The sequence below is a fragment of the Lissotriton vulgaris genome, chromosome 5, assembly GCF_964263255.1.
Source record: "Lissotriton vulgaris chromosome 5, aLisVul1.2, whole genome shotgun sequence".
NCBI classification, from domain to species: domain Eukaryota; kingdom Metazoa; phylum Chordata; class Amphibia; order Caudata; family Salamandridae; genus Lissotriton; species Lissotriton vulgaris.
Window position 1 is genome coordinate 1,074,510,071 of NC_141693.1, and position 18,329 is coordinate 1,074,528,399.

The following is an 18,329-nucleotide window of genomic DNA, read 5'->3' on the forward strand; positions in this document are numbered from 1 at the left end:
CTCAAGCCAGGAGTTGTTTTACCTCGAATCAGGCAATACAAGTTACCACCCGATGCTGTAGTGGCTTTACTGGAAATCATTGAAGAGCTCATTGCCCAAGGAGTGGTTGTAGAGACCGACTCCAATATCTGTAATTCCCCTATCATTCCGATTCTTAAACGTACTGATCCCAATGCACCGCCAGTATATCGGCTGGTGATTGATTTACGAGAACTGAATAAATGCATTGTTCCACAGTACCCTGTGGTTCCCGACATCTCATCCTTATTGACTGCCATTGATTCAGAAGCAACGTTCTTTACTGTAATTGACCTCAAGAACGCCTTCTTCAGTGTGCCCATTGATCCAGAGAGCCAATATCTCTTCGGATTCAGTTTAAATGGACGAAGTTTCAAATTTTCACGCGCACCTCAAGGATTCACAGAAAGCCTCAGCATCTATAGCCAAGCACTGAAAAGACAACTTGATTGTATCCAAATGCCAGTTAACACTGCTTTACTGCAATACGTCGATGATCTGCTGATCACCGCACGAAGTGAGCCCGAATGTGAGCAAGCATCACTGACGGTTCTACATTTTCTGGCCGACAAGGGACACAAGGTGTCTCCTTCGAAGCTACAATTCTGTGTTCAGCAAGTTGTGTACTTGGGTCACTTGCTGTCCAAAGTGGGGAGACAGCTCACTCCTGATCGCATCCAGTTAATTGTAAATATGCCACAACCCCAGACACAAAAGGAAGTGCGGGCCTTCATAGGCCTCACCTCATACTGCAGACAATGGATTCCCCAGTATGCATTTCTAGCTAAACCACTCATTCAGTTAACAACACAGGAGGCAGCGACTTCGACTGCCCTCCCTTGGACTCAGGAACATACACAGGCTTTTGAGGAATTAAAGAAAGCTTTATGTCAAGCACCAGTTCTAGCGACACCATGTTACAGCAAACCGTTTACACTTCTTGTTACAGAACGTGATGGTACAGCATTGTCTGTCCTCACTCAAGACCAAGCAGGTTCACATAAGCCTTGCGCTTATTTTTCAAGTACATTGGATTCAGTAGCCCAGGCACTCCCTGCGTGCTTAAAGTCAGTTGCCGCAACAGCCCTAGCTATCAGACAGAGCGATTCAATTGTATTGGGACACCCATTAACAGTACAAGTTCCACATTCTGTAGAGGTTCTTTTAAACAGAACTCAACACTTGACTATAGCACGACTGACAGGTTATGAATTGACGCTATTCCAGCCACACATAGAAATCCGACGCTGTAGCATTCTAAACCCCGCAACATTGTTACCCTCCATTATGACAGATCCAGCCCCGCATGATTGTATAGAGATCATTAATGCAGTAACAAAGCCCCAACGAGACTTAACAGATGTTCCATTGACAAATCCAGACCTGACACTCTATGTGGACGGTTCATGCATGAGAACAAGTACAGGAGAGTTAGTGGCCGCGTATGCAGTGACCACTGAAACTGAAGTCAAAGAAACACATCGTATTGACACACTGTCTGCTCAAGCGGCGGAGCTCATCGCTCTGACCCGAGCCTGCATACTAGCCAAGAACAGAAATGTTAACATATACACAGATTCCCGTTATGCTTTCGGAGTCGTACACGACTTCGGAGTGTTATGGCAAGAAAGAGGTTTTTTGACCTCTCATGGTGCCAAGATCCAACACGGTTCCCTCATTCAAGCCCTGTTAGATGCAATACATCTGCCTTCAGGCATATCCATCATGAAGTGTAAAGCACATACTAAAGTTACAGATTCTGTTTCCCAGGGTAATGACCTGGCAGACCAAACAGCAAAACATACAGCATTGACTCACACCCAGACAACTGATGTGACAAAGACAATAGTACCGACACAGTGTATGTCAGTTAGGGATCCCACACTAGATGTAATCGATATTCAGACACATGCCACTCCAGATGAAATCAAGAAATGGACTGAACTAGGAGGGATTCAGACAGATCAAGGATGGATGACGAAGGGAAAATCTACATGGTTTCTCCCTGACTCTATGGCTCAAGTCATAATAAATACAGCACATAGTCCAGCACATCTAGGAGAAAAAGCTATGTTAGACAGCTTACAGAATCTCTGGTACAACAAACACTTACGAGCAGCAGCAAAACAGAAAGTGCGTACTTGCATGATCTGTTGTCAGTTCAATCCAGGTAAAAGCGTCCCTGTAGAGCAAGGTGGATTTCATCCTCCCGATCACCCTTTTGAAGTCCTCCAGATGGATTATATCCAGATGGACCGTTGTCGAGGATTTAAGTATGTCCTCGTAGTTGTTTGTGCACTTTCCCGCTGGACCGAAGCATATCCAGTCCCAGATTACACTGCCCCGACCACTGCCAGGCAGCTGGTTCGAGAATTCTTCCCACGGTACGGCTTGCCTCGTATCGTGTACTCAGATAACGGACAGCCATTCTCATCTGAGCTCATGAAACAGGTTTCCCTTCTGCTGGGATATCAGTGGAAATTCCATTGTGTCCGACATCCCGAGGCCGCTGGCCTTGTGGAAAGGCATAACCAGACATTGAAAACACGCCTTGCAAAGATCTGTAAAGAGAAAGGGGTCGACTGGATAGTCGCCCTGCCCGTTGCCCTGTTTTACATGAGAATGGTCCCCCATTCGAGATCAGGGCTAGCCCCGTATGAAGTGGTTTTTGGCAGACCACCGAATATGTGGGGGACGCCCATGCCTAAGAAAATTACCGATGTTGACTGTAATATGCTGACAGATTACCTTGCCTCCTTGATGTCTGCACTCCAATCATGTCGTTCACAGGTTGCCGCAGCTTTTCCCGACAACACTGATATAAAGCCACATGATGTCCGTCCCGGCGATGCTGTGTTGATTCGCAACTTCGACAGGAAAAGTCTGTTGGAGCCCCGCTGGAAAGAGCCGAAGATCGTCCTTCTTACCACGAGGACCGCGATCAAGGTGGAAGGCCGAAAGGGGTGGATCCACACGAGTCATATTAAAAAATGCAACGAACTGCTGCCAGAAACTGACTCGTCCACCCCCTCAAAGGACTGCCTCGAATCTAGTGACTGTAAAATTCCTAAGCGAGAAAAAACTCCCCAAGAGGAATACCGAACAAAGCTTCGATCTAGCAAGTCAGACAGTTTAATTGTTTAAGTCCTCCCCTAGGTGAATCGGTTAAATAGTTTCTGACATGTATCCCCTAGATCGAGATAGAGAGAAAGAGAGACAACTCAAGAAACGTACATACTGTAAATCACTCCGCAGTCACTGTATAGTGACATTATTGATTATTTTTTTCCTAAGTCTTTTGATTATTGTTGCTAGTATACTATTGCCGATATACTACCCTATCTTCAAGCGTGAACAATCTGCTTACAATGTAACTGCCGAACACTCTTTTAGCGAATTACCGCCTCACGAGCTATCATACAGGCTTGCGCTGCGCAACAACACATTCATTAGTATGTTACATCACTCCCATCAGACTAACAATGCTACAAACTGTTGGATATGTGGCCGACTCCCTCCCTATCAGAAATATAAGGGAGTTCTGCCTCTCTTCCCGTACCCGTTCACTCACAATGGCTCCTGTGGTGCATGGTTTAGATTAATTAATTCTTTAGATTCTGATATTGCTGTTTTCGAGGGGAATTGGATTTGGGGAAACCTGAACCTAGTTCTGCTCAACGTCTGCTACCCTGACAAGAAGGGACTTCCCATTAGGACAGGAACTGATCTAGAAAATGAAGTATATGGATTAGGTAATTATACAATTAACCTCATGATTCTTACTGTTGAATCCAAAGCTGCACCAGTTCTCCCTGCTATGTCAGTATTACCAGTCACAGGTGACTTATGTGTCAGAAAGAAGGGTTCAGTACACTTAGGTCATAGTAAATGTACTACCATGGTCGAATTCAGTGATCATGGCAAGTCTTCCTTTAGAGCTACTCGTCATTCCTATTTTGTTTGTGGCCATACCGCATACATATGCTTACCTCCAGATTGGGATGGTACCTGTTATATTGCCTTCCTTCTGCCACCTGTTTTCCTAGCCCCTCCTGATTATCACAGAAATACAAACTTAGTAAAGAGTAGACTCAGAAGAGATCTCCCGATTGTCGACTATACTGAAACGGCATGGGAACAATACACAGATTTCAATAAGGGATTCTTTTTCTTCACAGGCCCCGTCCAAAACAGTAAACTAATACGAAGATTAACTAGAACACTCGAAGCAGTAGTGAATGAAACTGCCTCCGCTCTAGGCAACCTAACAGAGGAGCAGTCTGCCATGCGGGTTGTTGTTCTTCAAAACCGTCTCGTTATTGACGTCATCTTGGCAGACAGAGGCGGAGCTTGTAAGGTCATCGGGTCAAGTTGCTGTGTTTTCATTCCAGAAAACGCGCCAACGGTATACCAAGCTATTACACGTCTTCATAAAATTGCAAGTTTGATACATCAGAATCCAGGCACCTGGACTTGGTCCGGTTGGTTCTGGACAACATTGACTGCTTGGGGATGGAAGATCCTATCCTTCCTAGGCGTTGCCCTTGTCATAGTATTCAGTTGCTGCTTGTGCCTACAATGTGGGCCAGCGATTTGTGGACTGTGCGCCACATCGTGCATTGCACATTCCAGTTTTCACTCAAAACGCAAAAAGAAGAAAGAAGAACAAATGATGTTACAAGAACAGACTGATCGATTCATGAGGATCGATATATCATGAAGGGTCCATAGGGAACAAGGAGGGAATGAGGAAATATAAATTTTATGGTCAAGAAATGTTCCCTAGCGTGTACCCCACCGTCTCCATGTACGAGTTTAAAGTGCATGTAACTTCCCTCCTGTACCAGCTATAAAGACGCAAATACATTTGCGTTCAACGTTAACATGTCCTCTTTCAGACCCGCCTTGAACGGGTTCAATATTCAGTTCCTAAGTATGCTATGCCAACGTCTTTTTGTGGTGTACTTTACACGTTTTTCAGCTCTGGCGAAGCAGGCCCCGAATTCTGCCATCGAGCCTTTTTTCTGTCTTCTGACTCCGAACGCCTCAGCCTGGGCTGCCTCTGTACCCGTGACCTCTGCCTTACTCCCTGCGCGGCCCACGGCGCTTAGCTCAGCCTGCTGCCTGCCAAGACTGTATTCAACCTTCGAATTATCTGTTCCGCTCCTCGAAAATGCATTCCTGCCTACTAGTTTAAGTAAACATCCCCCCAGCTGCAGAGCAAAGGGCCCGGCCTCACTGTCTCCGTGCAAGTAATTCATAGCCTCTGTTACCATGGAAGGCCTATGCCCCCCTCGCATCTCATGCAGACACTTAGACGCTTATACACACACTCACAGTCAGTATAGAATAGCTTCTGCCCCAGAGACCTTTTCCGTCCAGATAATATGGTTCCTAAACATCAGATATCAGATATGATAGTGGTACAAGTTGATCTGACATGCCAGACTTCTGTCTCTTTCCGCTGGTGTAAATGTCAAGTCCCCTGCACCCTCCAGTCATACGTCATGCACACGTCATGCAGCTGCGCGCGCATCCAGGCCTCAGATTTCTGCTGACATTGCAAGATTCAGCTTTTGTTGCCACCCACTTATGACACTTACATGTGACGTTTCTAGCACACACCTCTATGTTCACGCCTAGTTCACGCCTTCTAATTACGTATCACTACCACGTGTGTGTCTTATCTTGTCTCTCTCAGCTGTTACGCCTACTGTATTGGTTCCTATAATACGATTTAAGTATATAAGCTATGTATTGTCAATAAAATATTGCTCTATCCCTTCCTGCACCCCTGTGGTGGCAGGAATATGATATCCGGTCTGGTACCATTCCTTTTTAAGGAATAAAACCCCTAAGAACTCTAACACCACGGACTCTGTTTCTTTCTTTCCGATTGAGTTATTTTTGTTTAAGTACTTACCTGCATAGAAATTAGGACGGTAAATCAAATATTTACCACAATATGGTGCACTTTACAACTCTTTTTTAACAAAAAATCGGTAAAATGCCATATGCCTTGAAAGAGCCTTATAAAGCTGCACCCTTTTAATTATTTGTTTAAATTAGCAAGTTTCTCAATTTGCAAAGTATACTGTGTAGTGTTGCACTCTAGTCATTACGCGGCTGCGTAATGACGTAGAGCGTTACCGCCATTTTGGGGCATTGAACGCTGCGTTGAGGAGATGAACGGACGTTTCCCCGGGCTCTCCTGTATGTGATTTAATAAAGTAATTATCCACATGCAGCCGAATCACTGGCATCTATTGGGGGTAAAGGCATCTTTACAGTTGCGACAAGGCTGGGACCTGAGGAAGAAATAGAGAAGTACAAAAGACCATCAGTGGTCCACACGCAGGAACCCACCTGAGATCCATCATACGGGTGACCACGCGGGTGACCATCCCAAGGCAGACAACACTACAGGGGAGCGTTTCAGCGGGCAGTGTCACAGCTGAAGGGCGGTCCACTGCACAGGATAAGCAAACCCAGCCTGGCGCAGGCAGCCTAGAAGAAAGGCAAGCAACATGCAAACCCAACCACGGGGGGCAGAAACAGAGCTCTGTGTGCAGCCGAATCACGCACAACCACATGCCATGGAAGCACGCGGAGAAAGAGAATCCGCCCGTAGTGATTACCAACCCACAAGGTGAGGGGGAGAAACATAGAGGGAGAATTTCTCACCAGGCGCAACAAAACCAGGCGAGAAGCACCCAGCATATCTGAGAAAGGCCCTGGCGTAACCAGCGCATCACAGAGAAGGGGCGAATTGGAGCCCCAGCAAGATCCAGCACATCAGAGCAGCCAAAGTGCACCAGGCAGTCCCAGAGAGGAAGAAGCGACACCAGAGAGGCGCGCTGAAATGAGTGATCAGGCATCCTCACTCACAACGCCAATCACATTTCTACCCAAACCAGGTGACCCCTTGATGAAATGGGAGGATTGGAGGGAATACTTAATGAACTACCTGGAAGCCTTAGAAGACCAAAGCGGGGAGGCATTTCCCAGGAAGAGGAGGAAAAGAATATTACTCCACAACTTAGGCCCGGAAGGCATCAGGTTTTTCCAGAATTTACACCACGACCGGCAGCAGATGATGACGTGTTCTGACACGCAATAGACGATCTGAACAATCACTACAGACCGGTGGAATGCACATCCATAGATAGGTACAACTTCCAACAGAGGAAACAAGCAGTGGGAGAGTCCATAGACGAATATGTAGCAGCATTAAAGAAATTACCGATCATGTGCAAATTCGGCACCTTGCATGATGAATTTATAAAAGGCCAAATAGTCATGCACACCACCCACACAGCGATCCAGGACAAACGGTGGGTAAACGGTGATGCTACCCTGAAGGAAGTCATAGCCATGGTAAAGAAGGCAGAACTATCCAAGAGATGTGCAGACGCGGCAAAGAGGGAAGCAACCACGAGGCCAATGGTCAACAGAGTCGAGGAAGCGGAACCGCGGAAAGGGGCAAAACAACAGCGATGGGCGGGAAAGCACAAACCAAATGGACACCCCGACTGGCACAGGCAAGGAAAGTTAACAAGGAGGGCATGAACACGTGCTACAGTTGCGACAGCCCATCGCACGTGGCATACGACAAACGTTGCCCTGCCTTCTGTGCCAAGTGTATGTTCTGCGTAATCGTGGGGCACTTTGAAAAAGTATGTTGCCGCAAGCAGAAAAGGTCGACCGTCAAGTACGTAGCACAGGAAGTGGGACCCAAGGATGAAATGGGAGACGAAGAAGAAGACAACGTGCTATACATCCGGGAACACATACTAGACATCGACTGCAACCCCTCCAAGAAACCGCAATGCGACCTAATTGTGGGAGGAGTGCCGATCAAGATGGTGACGGACTCAGGATCCCTGTACACCATAATACAACGTGTGGTGTGGAACGAAAACTTCAAGCATTGCCTAGGATCTGACCTGGAACCTTCATTCGACCTGTCACATTCACGGGAGAGCCCATCCCAATGGTAAGATACCGGGTCATGAATTTCGAGTTTAAGGATCGCAGTGCGGAATGCAAATTAATATGTGGTTAAAAAAAGGCCCCTCAGTTCTGGAATGGATGGACCAGGGCGACTTGGGCATACAGCTGAACCCAGGAGGCACCACACAAGTTTTAATGACCAGTGCAGAACAGCAGCTGGACATCACCAGAATGAGGGGTGAATTCCCCACAGTGTTTGGAGGCAGAGTCGGGAAACTAATGAAATTCACACACAAGATCGAACTCAAGGACAATGCTAAACCAGTGTCTCACAAGGTGAGAAACTTACCACTGGCAATCAGGGAGGTGGTGCAACAGGAACTAGAGAGGTTGGAAGACAACGGTATCATCGAACCAATAAATAGTTCAGAGTGGCTGGCCCGTTGGTAGTGGTGATGAAACCCAATGGCAAAGTTTGCTTGTGCGTGGACCTGAGGGAATTGAACAAGAGCATAATAGTGGAGAAGTTCCCATTACCAAGGATAGCCGAAATGCTAGCAAAGACTAAGGGGATAAAATGGTTTTCCACCATCGATCTTACCTCGGCCTACCATCAGCTAGCCCTGCATCACACGAGCCCCAAGCTAACATCCTTCATAACGCCCTTTGGATGCTAACAGTTCTGCAGGATGCCGTTTGGGCTGGCGTCGGCGCCGGCTGCATTCCAGAAACTGATGCACAAACTGTTCAAAGATATAGACGGAATACAGTACTTCCAGGATGACATATTGGTGATGGGCAAGGATCAAGCAGACCATGACGAAAAGCGGGCGACAGTGTTACAGGTCTTGGAAAGAAATGGTCTCACAGCTGAGTGGGAAAAATGCTGATTTGGAATGCCATCAGTTACCTACTTGGGACATGAGATCAGTGATCAAGGCATCACGCCCAAACATGCCAACGTCAAAGCAATATGCGAGGCGCCCTCTCCGAAGGAGCAAGGAAGAAGTGAGATCATTCTTAGGGATGGCTGAGTACTATAGTAAATTTGTCCGGCATTTCACTACCAAGACACACCATCTGCGACAACTCATGGGAGAAAAAATACTCTTCAGGTGGACAGAAGAGGCACAAGGAGAGTTTCGGAAGATCAAGGAGGACATCAGCAAGGCAGTCCCACTACAGGGATTCGATCAGCAAGGTCAAATCTATACTAACCACAGATGCAAGCGAGAAAGGACTGGGGGCAGTCCTCATGCAGGAAAGTAAGAACGGCGAGACGGCTACCATCAGCTTCGCGTCCAGGTCACTGTTCCCCATGAAGCAGAAGTGCAGCATGATAGGAAAAGAGATGCTAGCTGCCGTATGGGCCATGGGGAAATTTTGCGAATTCCTATGGGGCACGAGGTTCAAGCTCAAGACAGTCCATAAACCACTGGTCAAAGTGCTTGCGTCGTGTGGACACGCGAATGCTACTTCACGCAAAGCAAAGAAGACTCTGAAGTTACTAGACTACAGGTATAATGTTGAGTACATCCTGGGAGACAGAAATAAGGTAGCTGACTATCTCAGCCGAGCTTCAGCCATGGAGGAGGCCCCGCAGTACTCGGAGGAAGAAGAAGTAAGTGTTGTGTTTATAGAAGATCATGAGAAAGTAATAAGTGGTCAAGAGTGGAAGCAAGCCTATGAGGATGACTCCGACATCAAGGAAGTCAAGTGCTTCATACTGCAAGGATGGCCAGAAAAGAGACACCTGAAGGCGGAACACAGGAAGTTCTTCGAGGTGCGGGACGAGTTGTTCATAGGAGACCAAGGGATCTTCCTCTTCAGAGGTGATAAAGTAGTTTCCTCAGTGTCACTGGTACCACACTTACTTGCCGTACTGCATGAAGGGAACTTGGGCATTGTCAAAACAAAGATGAGAGCTATGCAGATATACTGGTGGCCAGCTATGGACATCCTGATTGAGTGACATGTGCGAGAATGTAATCAGTGCCAAAGGGCGGACAAATCGCAATGCACCCTTCATTGGGGAAGTTTGACAACCCATCAAACCTGTGGGAGGAGTTGTTGATAGACATTCTTGGTCCCATGCTGGATGCACAAGGAGTGCCGAAATACGTAGTGGTTTTCATAGACAGGTATTCCAAGTGGCCAGAAGTAGACGTGCAGGAGGAAATGGACACAGAAACAGTACTGAGGTTCCTCACAGCTAAGGGTGGGCAAAGTGGATGTAGTGGGGCTGCGCGAAGGTTCGTAAAGTGGTCAGGAAACTACACCCACCCACGCGCTACGTGTAGCCCCACTACACGCAGGCCGCCTCCCTTCCGCCCCCCTCCCGCCCTCTTCTACATCCCAAATGTAGTTTTATAATAGTATCAAAATAAAATACAAGCACTTACCTGATAAGCGACGTCCCGGGGCTCCATCTCCTATTTCACGCCGACGTCTTCCAACCAAATGCGCATGCACGGGTGCCTTCGGTCCTATTTTGCCAGAGTTGCGGTTCCAGCACTACATCACGATGTGCTGGACGTGATTGGGGCAGCTTTGCATAAGAGTGCTGTTCCCACTATCCACCTGACAACAGACATGTGGACCACTTGCCAAGCCGTTGATTACATGTGCATCACTGCACACTGGGTCTCTTTTGCGGGGGTTAGAGAGAAGATAGCTACAGGTGTTGACAGTGTCGCAATTTTTCAAGCTACTCGGAAACATGCAACAGTAGCCATGTTTGCCATGGAGAAATCTCATACTGCAGTAAACATTTTGGAGGAGTTTAACAGTAAGGTCTTTGAATGGCTGCATCCAAGAAAGCACATGATTGGTTATATTTCCACGGATAATGGCATTAATGTAGTTACGGCCACGTCTGATGGTGGCTATTTCAGAGTGCCGTGTTTGGCGCAGAGTATTAACATCGTTGTTCAAGAATTCTTGAAAAAAGAAAACACAGTTAGCAAGTTACTGACCACCTGCCGAAGAATCTGCACAAATTTCAGCCATTCTTTTAAGGCCCGGAAGCAGCTGAGGATCATTTGACGTGAACGTAGAGTGCCAGTCAGAGGACTCATCCAGGAGGTGGCAACATGTTGGAACTCAACCTTCTACATGCTTGAGCGTCTGTTTGAGCAGTACTTGGTAATCAATGAGTATGTCTTTAACGCACGGGGTGGTTCTATGAAAGACATGAGGCTAGAGCTGGATGAATGGGACCTAGTTAAAAGCCTGACAGACATGCTTCGCCCTTTTGAGGTGTTCCCATTGTTGCGCATGCTAAAGCACCAACTGAAGGCGGTGTCTTCAACGTTCTGAGTTAATGCTGAAAAACAAGACGCATATCAGTTGGCGGAGAGCTTATTAAGCCGCCTAGTTGACAATGAAAGGCTTAAAGCAATACATTCAGAACAACATTACATTTGTGCCACTATTCTGGATCCACGGTACAAAAAGGCACTGGCCAGTAATACAATCATTCCTTTTTATGAAGCAGATGCTTCCAAGTACAAATATTGGCTAGCTCTGTCAGCCACTCGGTTCGAAAATGAGCGGTAGGAAATTGAACAAACTACCACAAGTACTACTGAAGCAGCAGGCCATCCGGCGTCAAGGTCCACTTCTGTGGCCGAAGGCAGTCACTTTCCCTCACAGCAGTTACCGACAGCAGCAACCGTATCATCATCATCACCAGCACCAGGGCCAGCCATAATATTGTCGGAAGCGGATTGGATAACTCATCATGGGTTTGCTCGTTCCAGTGCTGATGCAAAGGCAACAGATGGTACGCCAAGTGGAGCACCCATGGAGGACCATGAGTGGATAGTGCAGGCCTATCTGGATGACCCAACAGATGTACTCTTTGATCAGAACCCATTGGTGTATTGGTATGGGAAAAGGCCTCAATGGCCACTGATCACCAAGCTGGCTATAAATTATTTGGCTTACCCACTCGCAAGTGTATCTTCTGAACATGTTTTCAGTGTTGCTGGTGCCATTGTAACTTCAAAAAGGATCCAGCTCTCACCCAAAAATGTGGAGAGGTTAACACTGATCAAGATGAATCAGCACTTCATACCACCAGATTACAAAATACGTTAATCCACGCAGGAAGAAGAGGACACCGACTTAGGTGACGGAAGTTCATCTCTCTTAGCTGACCTACTCCAGGTTCAATTCACAGAGTTTAAGGACGAGCTCTACTTCCCTGACACCTAGGTTTGAAATAGTTACTTTTTTTATCCTCATTCACTTTTATTTCTGTGTGTCTTTCTTTGTTTTGCAACTTTTAGCACAACAAAACTCTAATCACAACAAATCCATCAGCAGCACTGTCTTTGTCTTATTTCCATATTGAAGGTGATGCTGTCTGCATTCCTGAAGTTCACAAGTTCACAACTCAGTCATGCTCCTCTATCCTCTACCTCCAGACTCCCCCTATCCATTTGTTTCCCTCACGGCAGATGGCCGGATTATGCAGTATCAAGAAACTGTCGCTATGCTGACTATTACTTCTGAAATTGACACAAGAGGCTGCCCTGTGGCCATTCACTTAAGAATAAGAGGCTGACAAAAAGTAGAACAGGTAATGATTGATGAGATGGCATGCAGTGGACAACACTCGCTGTCTGGCTCTGATGAAAGCAATTGCTGTTTGTTTGTTGTGCATGAAATGAATCCTATGTGTTCTGTTAATATTTAATCTTTTACACACTAAATGTAACTTAAGTTGACTCTGTTTTTTTACCTTGTTTAATGCAAATTGTACTTCTACTGCAGGGGCCACTACGTTGCATTTTTTAATAAGGAAAATGTCCTTGGACTCACTGTGTGTAGACTGTGACTGCATGAACAACATTGAGTTTGCCACAATACCATGATGAGGATGATGAGTCTTGATGATCAAAGTTACAAAATATCTTAACAGTCACTCACTGTGATGGATGGATCATCATCGTCAGTTTACGGAAGAACTATGGCCATTTTGTGAGTGTCAAACAGGTAAACAAGTCAACAACAACCACAGCAGAACTACATGTCTGTCTAGTCGTGGTATGGAGTGGTCGAGCCAGTGTAGTGTCCAGACAGCAGTTCATGTAAAATTGCGGCTATGTAGCTTGCTGTATACAATTAGATCTGCTTTGTCTGTCTGTGTCAAAGAGGTATGCTACATGGAGGTTGGTTCACTCACTGGTGCCTGCCTTGACCGTCTGCATGGCCCTGGCCTGCTGTGTGCTAATTATTATCATTGAAATGGAGACTTAGAGTACGCACTACGCACTTTAGAAATGATGCTTTTATGTAATACTGTCGCCTCTGAAAGTGAAAGTGTTATTTTTGCACTACACACCATACCTTTTATTTTTCCTCCGGGGTGTTTTAATATCCCTTCCTGTTTTTCCATCATCAACTACAGGCTGGCTTTTACCCTGTGCGATGGGAAAAACATTAACTCAGGCTTACCATAGCAATCCGCAATTCCGCATCCGCCAGGCAGGCAGTTGACAGTGTGTCTGGTCACCAAGATTGCTCGACAGAGCATCAGATGGAATGGAGGAGTACCGCGAATAAGAGGAATGACTGGATGCATGCAACTTCCCAAATTGAACAGGACAACTACAACATACAGTTACAGTATCCTCGTCACTTCTCCTTATCTTTTAAATAATGTCATTGTTGTGAACTTCTATGAGTGCGACTCTGTGCATTTGCTCTCTGCTTCAAGTTGATCCCTACAGTTATTTGATAAGTTTCTTTGCTATTTTTAAAACTAATTTAATGTACTAATAAGTGTTTATTCTCTCTGAGGGCAGATAGGCAAATGAAATTGCATAATTACTGCAGCCCTGTACTGTCAACTTATTTATTCATAGTTAGTAAGTTGTAGTAAGTACTACTTTTCAGTAACCTAACCATCCATTTAGCAAACAACTTCATGCATGCACTTCCTTTTTGTCCCTTGAAAGATTTATGGATATCTTCGTATCCGAAGATTTGTTTTCTTCATTTGTTGTTTATGAATGCTGTGATTTTTGTTTCTCTCTCCGCAAAACTTTCCCAAAAACCCCCATTCCCATCCAATTTTCAAACCCTAACCCTCTTCCCCCGGGCTGTGTGATTTTCATTGAGGTGTGACTAAATGGCAACAATAATTCCACACACTTGCTGGGGAGGCTGAGGTCAAAAGCTACAGAAAATCTATTTCAAGGCAGGTCAAGGAATCCGAGGATATATTCTTATTCTGCTTGACACACACCCATAAGTATTTGCAAACCAAATCAGAATTTCATGTGCGCCATTGAGTGGATTCATTATCAACAACATCCTCCTCCTACACGTGATTAATGCTTACGCTGCTGTGTCCTTCAGTACTGTTTCTTTAGGTAGCCATACTCCACGCAACTAGTAGTTAACTTTTGATGGAATACTTTAGCATTGCTTAGGCTACAATTTATGGCACTGTTCATGTGTACTGTACTATCTATCGTACTGTTCTAATGCTCCTCTCAGGCCACTCAATGTTTCATTTCCTTTTTTTATATGCTGCTACTGCCAGTGTGTACCACTACTTCTACCACCAAGTCGATGACATTTCATCCATCAAGGCTTAATAGCCAACCTTAATCGCCATTAGCCATGCAGCCAGCCCTGTGCCTAGCCCTATTCTCAAACATAAATCACAGGTAAGATAAGCATTTTGGGGGAGGAAGAAAAATGGAGTAGGAGAAGAGGAGAGACTGACGGCAGTACTAGTAAAGTAGTAGGACAATTAAATTCACTAACTTTGTCAGTGGCACTTTTGTACAAATTTGGGCGATTAGAGACAATTTGAATCAAGCAGCCAGTTAAGTTTCAGGAAAACAAACGTACAGTTAACCCCACTGCCTCCCCCACAAAACAGTGAAAACGCGTATGCTATGCTTAAGTAGAAAATAAATAATTATTTTGACCCTAACAAAAATAAACTATCCCGCAAGACCCGACCCACCACCAAAAATGTCTTTAAAAAAGGGTCAAGGGACAGTCTCTCTACTTTCGCCGGCGGTGTCCTCCTGTGGCCAGGTGGTCACGCAGCTCTCTCCGGAGGTCCTTGAGCAGGGCATTCTGCCTCACCACCTCCTGCTCAAGGTAGGCCAGGGGCAGCTGTTGTTTTAGCTGCTAAGCAGCGGCGGGTGGCTGCCAGACCACGGTGCTGTACCGCTGGAGTATTGCGCTGGCTGTGTGACCCAGAGGCAGCGGAGGAGGATGCAGCTGTCGTGGATGTTGACTGCGAGTCATCCGACTCCTCCTGAGGCACCAGCCGCCGATATTCGGCGACAATTGGCTCCAGCTTCCGTGGCCGGGCCCGGATAGCCAAACTCCTTCCTTGTTAGTTTAGAAGGATAGAAGGAGTATCTACATGAAGAAAGAAAAAACATACTGTAACCAATACTCTTTAAGATTAACAAAAAATAATTCAACAGAAAGTCGTGTCACAGTAGCACTAGCAACTTGCAAGCACAGTACATAACATTTGTGGCATGTATCTATCTAACCTCCCACTTCGTCGGCCTCTGCTCTAACATTAGTGGGAGTTTCAGGAATTCTACTAGCACTATATGGGCTCACTACATTAGACTCAGACTGTACAACAGTTTTTTTCTTCTCTCTTTTTTAGCGAAATTAGTACGTAAACTTGTGGAAGCTGGCGTAATGCCAGCACAGTCAGCTTGCACCCAAGAAAAACAGACGCAAGCCATGATGACGCAGACTTGCGTAACTGTTACCAGTCCAGTACATGCAGGTGGTGAAGCTCTTACTTTTCTATTATGGGCGGCACTGGCCATACTCTGTTACAAGGGCTACTGCTCAATTAATTTAACTTTTACCCGTGCACTGCCCCTGACTACTACAAAAGGAAAATGAAGAAGATAAATAATATGAGCATCTATCCCTTCACAAGATATTTGCTTATATAAGGAATGACTTTGGGTGCTTTGTTTTTATTGATTGAGTGAACACGGATAGGCCACACATGAATGACAGAGTTGTAAAAAAATTATTAACAGAGATAGTGAGTGGTCCCCATAATCACCGGAGGAAGGCACTTGTGAGTTGTGACTTGACTTGATAATGTGAACTATACAACATAGATGCACAAATATGCTGTGCTTGCAAACTACTGTTAGTCAAGGGAGTAATCTGAAAAATTACAACTTCTTCTTTCCTCGGCTTTGCTACTCTGGCACGGACGTGCGATGTTACATGCTCTTCAAAATAACACTCTTCATCCAGTAACGGTCTACTCTGTCTACATAAATCTATGCTATCTATGAGGAAGATACCATCCAGGCATCCTTCCATTCAAAGTAAATGTCAATCATTCTTCTTAATGTCTAAACCTTACTTTGAACCAAAGGATATATTGCGCACACATACAGTTTCTGTTTCACCCACCCAGGCAGTCCTCTTTTCTTTCTCCTTCCACCCATCTTTGCTTCAGCCTTCAACCGGCCATGCATCAGATTCCCAGCCACCTGTGCCTGCTTTCAAAAACACGTATCATTCTTTGCCAGTCATTAATTTAACTTGCTCGTCCTTCCTTACACCCTTCTTTCCCTTTTCGTTCATCCCATCCATCAAGTTCATCTCCGATCTGACTTGGCTTCTTGATAAATCTTTCACAGCTGAGTTGAAGTCAAATATAGAGGAGGCCATTGGTTACTCGTCAACTCCCGCCGGTAATGCTATTGCTAATGCGAAGTCAAGGGTGACTGTCTTCTACCTGGTTGACAAAAACTTAGTTCTAAATTTGTAAGTCTTCTTAACAGTAAAGTGTACTTGTACTGTACAACATATACACCCCTGCAGCGAGCCTACTCTGCAATCTCAATAGGTAAAGAATATAATAGCTTACCACTGCCCGCCACTACCGTGACATCCCCCACAGCAGTTCCTGCTGGCACTGCATCCGCCCCTGGAGTGACTGACCACCTCTGCGCTGGCTCCGGCACTGGTGGTGGGATGTGCCGATGGTGTTACGCCTAGAAAATACATTTCATATTTTAGATGCCATATACACCACTCCCTATTTTGTCTAGGAATTTAATTATTTGCGACTCTCTAGTCTAAACTAAAAATTCCTCTTTCATAGGGGAAGGGTGTTTTTTATTTAAGCTTAGCCATATCATGCTACACTTTTTGGCACAACTGATGAATGATTGCTTTTTAACACACACCATTTTTTTCATAACAGACAGAGGCTTCCCTTCTACGAACAAGAGCAATATGTTACTCGGAGTCGTCATCATCACCACCAAGACTTTAAGTTCCAACCAGGTGAGGGCTCTCCCATAATTAATGTGCAAAATCAGCCACTGTTGAGTATTCAAGAGTTCACAGTTTATCTTATATGAAGTTGATTTTAATAAATGTTTTTATATAATGCACAATTGAAATTTAATATACAGAGTACACACAGAGCTAGTTCTTTTACTTTTAATAAAGCTTTAAAACTTACATAGACTCTGTGGTTTTTGGTTATAAGTGAGTGAGCGAAAGGGTTTGCACTTTGCAAGCATGAGTCCATGACACTGAGAGGTCGGGACTCTGACTCCGTAGTCTTATGTTCTGGGTTGTATAATCATTGGGGATCATCGCTGCATTCAAGAGCTAAATATTGACTTTGACACACTAGCTAGTCAGTAAGGAGATTGGGGGTTCAACTTCTGTTATGACTGAGGTACGTGGAAAGTCTAACTGAGCCTATTATCACCAATGCCCTATTTCTTGTCCATAGTTCTGTATGTGCAGAATAGTCCCTGCAACAATAGTAGTATGTCCTCCTACCCAATCAAAAAGTAAACTAGTATCTTATTCTTGGTGGCCATTGACATTTTATTGTTGGGAATTGTCAAAGCATAAACATTAAGAAGACTTCAATAGACATTAGGGACAACCCAGAGGACTGCAGTCAGTGCCTAGAGCTATTGCTGAATAGGAGTTTTGTTTACCATCTTTTGCCAACTGTGCAAGCTTAGCTAGCTACAGAGGCAGACTAATAAAATAGTAGTAGTACAGAGAGTCATAGTAGGGGCAGGATGAGAATTTAGAAACAGTCTACAAGAAGTTCAAAGACGATTTAGGAAAAAATAGAATTATGATGAACGTTTGGATTAAATGTGCTGTAAAAGGTGTGCCGGACCCCAGACTCCCGATACATGGCCCGGCACACCATACCCCATAGGTGGCGATGCTCCCGGAGGCCATATCCGGTACTGGGCCTGCCGCTATGGTCTTGGGGAGGTTCCGCTGGACAAAGAAGACCAGTGCAGCCACCCCCACCTGCTAAAGATCTCCCTAGGACTTACTGTCTCCCC